The sequence below is a fragment of the Lactuca sativa genome, chromosome 6 (genome assembly GCF_002870075.4).
Source record: "Lactuca sativa cultivar Salinas chromosome 6, Lsat_Salinas_v11, whole genome shotgun sequence".
Lineage (NCBI taxonomy): Eukaryota > Viridiplantae > Streptophyta > Magnoliopsida > Asterales > Asteraceae > Lactuca > Lactuca sativa.
The window spans coordinates 161,013,253-161,019,006 of NC_056628.2; the positions used below are offsets into that span (position 1 = coordinate 161,013,253).

At 32.0% G+C, this 5,754-nt stretch overlaps 1 long non-coding RNA gene across 1 annotated transcript; it reads right to left on the reverse strand.

Annotated features, from left to right (window-relative positions):
• Positions 1–284: 284 nt before the first annotated feature.
• LOC111904545 (uncharacterized) lies at positions 285–1,752 on the reverse strand. Its single transcript, XR_008224624.1, has 3 exons — positions 1,335–1,752; positions 805–873; positions 285–626 (listed from the first exon to the last, which is right to left on the reverse strand). It is a non-coding gene; the product is annotated as an uncharacterized LOC111904545 (long non-coding RNA).
• Positions 1,753–5,754: the final 4,002 nt, after the last annotated feature.

The window sequence follows — 5,754 nt, forward strand, 5'->3', positions numbered from 1 at the left end:
TATGATATTTGCTAAAATTGTTCGGTTTTACTTTTTTATTTGTGACAACAGCTTTTCAAAGTTACCATAATATTCAATTCATAAGAAAAATGTAACACCTGGACTCCTGGTATGTTTGCTATTTCCCCATATGTATTGATCAAGGTTGCAAAAAATGCTAGGCGTTAGCTAGGCGGTGGACTGGGCTCTAGGAATTAATCGGTTAGACAGGGATTAATCGGGGACCATTAATTATTAAAAAAATAATTCAAAAATTTATAAATCTAACTTTAATACTAAGAATATAAGTAAATAAGCATAAAATTTTAATAATAACTTAATAAGTTTAACAAGTACAACCATTTATCATCCAAAATAAGCATAAAAGTTTAAGAATAAGTTTAACAAGCACACAAAATCATCATCCAACAAGTCTATAAAAAATTAATAATAAGTTTAACAAGCACAACATTTTTCTTCTAATATTCTCCACATACTTCCATTATTTGAGCCCCATCCGACTCATATTCATCTTCTCTCTGACACTTGCTCCTCACTCTCGGACTCGAAATCTTCATTGAAAAGTTCCCTCGTTTTTGGACTTTCTTGGGGTGCTTGACTAACATCGGTTGCAAGAGCTTCATCAACTGTTATAAAAAATCACATTAACACATTAAAATTGCTCACTAAAATCAACTGTCTAGCGTTTTCTGCATCCTCTAGTTTTTGTAACAAAAAATAAAAAGATCAGAAAGGATTAATGAAAAACTGAAGGAGGGTAGAATTGTAATTTGGTGTTTACTATGAGGATGTTAATTATAAGACCTGTGACATTTCCTGCAACTTAGATACATGATCACCTTTCTCTTCTACAAGCTCTTCTATTCGATAAACCTGTGAAATGCAAGTTAAATATTAACACAAACTTACTAATATTGTGTAAAAAGCACAACAATTAACTATTTTTTTTGTTTAAACAGAAACAATTAATTATCATATAGATAAAAGCATTTTGAAAAGCAAAACCAATTCATTATCATTACTATATCTTCGAAAATTGTCACATTCACGCCCAAAGTTTGACCTCCCACCTCTACTTTTGACTTCACTCACCTTAACAACTCCTCCATCAATAGTCTGAAACAGATCCATGGATTCAAATGATTGAAAAAACTTAAAGAAAGAAAGACATTAAGATATGACCAAATACAAATATACAATTATACAAATAACAAATACCCTGCATACACAAATACTTTCATTTCGTTTTTGTTATAACTGTAAACAAAATCAGGTTCCTACCTAAAAAATTAAACATTTTGCTGAAAAAATTAGAAGAATAGGGGCTAAATTACCAATGTAAGTGTAGGGTTTTCGCTAATTTTGATGAGAGTAGAGGAGATGAAAGTGTCGGTGAGTGTCGCGGTTAGATCGAGTCGATATAGGGTTAGAGTTTCGATGGTCGGTTGTTAGAGGTAGTGAGAGAGGCGATGGTGCAGAGGATTTACAGATCGATGAGGATGAGAATGAACATTCGCAAATTAAGAGGGTTGGTGTATGAGGGATTCTGGAGGTGTTGATGGCGTCGGAGGAGAAGGAGCGGATGTTCGGAGCAAACTAGCACCGATTTGAGTCGAGAATGAGACAACAAGCTTGGAAGGCAATGACGTACCAGTGTGATTCGAAGAAAAGATGCAGACATTTCATGGTTTTTGTTCACGAGTCTGAGAGAGAATTTTGTTGGCAGTATCAGATGGAATGAGAAAAAAAGGAACGAACCCTAGCAAGAAATGATTTCGATTTGACAATTTTGCCCTTAAAATGTCTTGAATTTCCATTGACCGTCTTTGACCGATTAAGGCGCCAAGCTCCGCCTAGCTCCGACTAACTCCGATTAGACCCGGCTTGGACAGACTTTGACCAACCCCGATTACATAGACCGATTAGCAATAAACCTAATCGGTGGCCGTCTGCCTAGCGCCTAGGCAGTGATTAATCAGCCGCCTAAGCCGATTTCTGTAACACTAGTATTGATAATTGTATTTTGGTCCTTGTGTTGTACGTGGGGTGTACCACATGATACACTTGGCATACAAGCTGCGAAGCGAGTACGTGGGGCGTACCACATGGTATGCTTAGCATACTCATGCGAGGCTTGGACAGGGTTTCAGACGCAAACGTAGGGCGTACATCCATGTACGCTAGGCATACATGAGCTTTAATGAAAACCCTAATTTCGAGGTTGGACACTGTATAATCATCCTTATGGCTCACGAAACCCTCATTTCTCAGCCTCCTCTGACCTTTTAGCCTCATATTCGAAACCTTACACCTCTTTTTTTTTTTTTTTTTTTTTTTTTTTTTTTTTTTTTGTTTTGAGCTCATTGTGTCCAATTTGGTGTGTTTTAGTCCATATTCAAGAAGTAGAAGCTTGGTGCAAGGTAGTGGATCAAGGAGGAGCTTGTGGAACTTGATTATTTGCTTCATTTTCTAGCTTGTTTGAGGTAAAAAGCTATGAACTTGTTCTTTAATGGCTCATATACATATATATACATACAAACACACACACACACATACATATATATATATATATATATATATATATATATATATATGACTTTTTGGTCCCTTTTGGCTCCATGAATGAGATCTAGTGGTTTGGTGCCACTCCAAGAGCTATGAGTTCACACTCTTGGTGTTTCTAAGGTTCAAGGTCCATAAAGTTGGACCTTTAGGGTTTAGAATCCCCCATGCATAAGATTATGTCCATTTGGTGAAGTTTCTCTTCACTTTAAGTTGATAAAATTTATTAATTTGTGTTGGCATGCAAACCTTGTTATGAATCAACTTGGTGTATACTTGATATAAATTCTTTTCATTTATATTTCCGCAATCTAACACTTCTAACTTATTATTGTTGAGCTAATAAGATCTTTGAGATTAACTTATTCTGCAACTTATTATCTCATACTAACGTTTGTTCAAGTGTTCTTCAATGTTTTTCTCTCAACAACCTAGCTACAAAGTTTAGAAAGAATAACAATATTCTTGGTCTAGGCAGATAGCCCAGGTCGGAGTGTTGAACTTCGACCTTTAGAAAGTTGTAGTCATCTGACCGATCTACAAAGTTTACTATCTCATTAAATTTAAATTTTGAAAAATTACTTCAACGTTTCTTAATATAATTCTTTGTAAACTAAAATAATATTTTACTAATTTCTTTATTAGAGGACAAAAATTGTTTCATGTCCTTTCTATTCTTTAACTATTATAATTGAAACTTTAGAAACAATTTGATAAACATTTGGTAGCCAAAAAAATATCACAAATTGATATCGAGTATACTTGTATAAACTAGTACTCATAAAAATATAACATTTGTAATATTTTATTAAAATATTATTATACACGAACAAAATTCTGTTCCTGAAATATATTATTAATATTCTTCATGATGTTAGAATATTTAGGATATTATATATTGACCGTGATTCTTTAATATTAGTCTACTTTTTGATTATTTTTTAATTTTTCTTTGAAATAAAGAATATCAAAATTACGTAAATATATTTTATATTTTAATTTTTTTATTTTTTGTTACAGCTTTTCTTTGATATCTAAAATAATATGTGTCCACAAACATATCATTTTTCTCACAAAATCCCACCGGTCTCACTTTATATATATATATATATATATATATATATATATATATATATATATATATATATATATATATATATATATATATATATATATATATATATATATATATATATATATATATATATATATATATATATATATATATATATATATATATATATATAACATTCAAAATTTCTACCAATTTTTAAGTATAATTTAAGAAAATAAAAACCATCCTTTTTATTACGTGACATAAATATTCATTTAATTCAAATATCACAAAAACATAACATGAAGTTGAGTGTAAATCTCATAAACATAATCATATCAAGATGCAAATATTGTCACGTCGCACCCTAGTACTTCTCACTAAAACAACCTCAAAAACACTTTATATACAACTAAACACAAAGCTTATTGAGTTCCTCAATACACCACATATTCCATGTCATAAACTTTGTATATAAATTTTAGGCTTACGATCTGATCATAGCGAACCTAATTCTTTAGTACTTGTAGGTTTACGCTTGAAACACCATTCCACCATCATCCTATCTGGCATGTAGGCTCTCGTTATTATCCTATCGAACATTTAGGCTTTTGAGATCATCCTATCGGAGTGACGTGCAACACCAGAAGTCGTCACATGTCAGCTCCAGACCCCAATTCTCCACCAACCAGTCGATGATGTGGCCCAAATAGGAAATACCATGTGGGCCAAGACACGGTGTGCCTTTCATATATATATATATATATATATATATATATATATATATATATATATATATATATGTGTGTGTGTGTGTGTGTGTGTGTGTGTGTGTGTTAACAAGCTATCGCGGACGTCTTAAGCAAATAAACTTTTGATGTTTGGTTGCACTACTGTGTGTGTGTGTGTGTGTGCGTGTGGGTTTTGTTTATTAATTAAAAGCTAAATGGCATTGAAAATAACTACATTAAATTTCGTAAATAAAAACTAATTCAGTTCTACTGCGACTTTCTTAATCATGCAATCAGCATAAACCTTGTTATTCAAAATCTATTCTATCTAAGTTGATACTGAGAACAACTAATAAGCCCTAGTATATTCTCTTTTACCAAATTAGTTAAACAAAATAACATCTTCAGTTAACCCTAACTTTTTACTGATATAATTAAACATACTCTTAATTAAATTCAGAAAAGCAGCATTATGATATGTGAAAAAATCCCAAAAATATTCAATATTTCTCACAAGCTCAGAAGCATAAAAATATTAAATTTCAGTTCATATCATAGTTAAATCCCAAAATGAAACAAATCTGATACTAGTTACTTGTTACAAGTTGATTAGAACAACCACGGATTCTATTAACTGATTAACTAGAATGATTTAATCCCATATTAGGTGATCAAGTTAAAAAGAACTAAAATCAAACATTCATTTAGATCAAAAGTGAAATTACTTGATAGAATCATAAATCAAAAACCAAATCTAATGATTGATTACATGAAAAGTATTGATCTATGTAGAACTGAAATATAGGGTTTCGCCAGACTTGGCTAAAATCCGATCAAAACTAATAAAAAGAGACATTAAACAACTAAATCTTAATAAACTAAATGTATTAGATGATCCACAGCCTTCAGATCTTTAGAAATTCATGAAAACATGCAGAAATCGCCTCAAAAGTCATCTAAAAGGGTTTTTCTTTGTCTGGGAATGTCTAGGGTTTAAACCGATCAGATAGGAGGTATTTATATATGAGTCACCAACAAAAAAAACGAAAAGGTGAAAAAACGATTAAATTTTTGGGAAAAACACGATCGTTTTTATATTGTTTTTTTCCGAAGTCTGGAATTCTCCGTTTAATGAAGTACGGTGTTGTTTTTGGCATATTTGACAAAAACACGATCATGTTTTATGGAGAAACATGATCACGTAAATTCTACAAAAGTCTCGAAACTTGATTTTTGACTTGGAAAAGCATCGAAGATGAAGCACGCTGACGTGGAGAAAAAAACGATCGTGTAAACTGAAAACACGCGTTTCAAACGCAAACTATTCAGTTTCAGCAAATCTAACCAAACTTCCAGCTTCCGCGGGTATTTTAGCTCCATTAAGATCCATATATGCATCCAAATCTG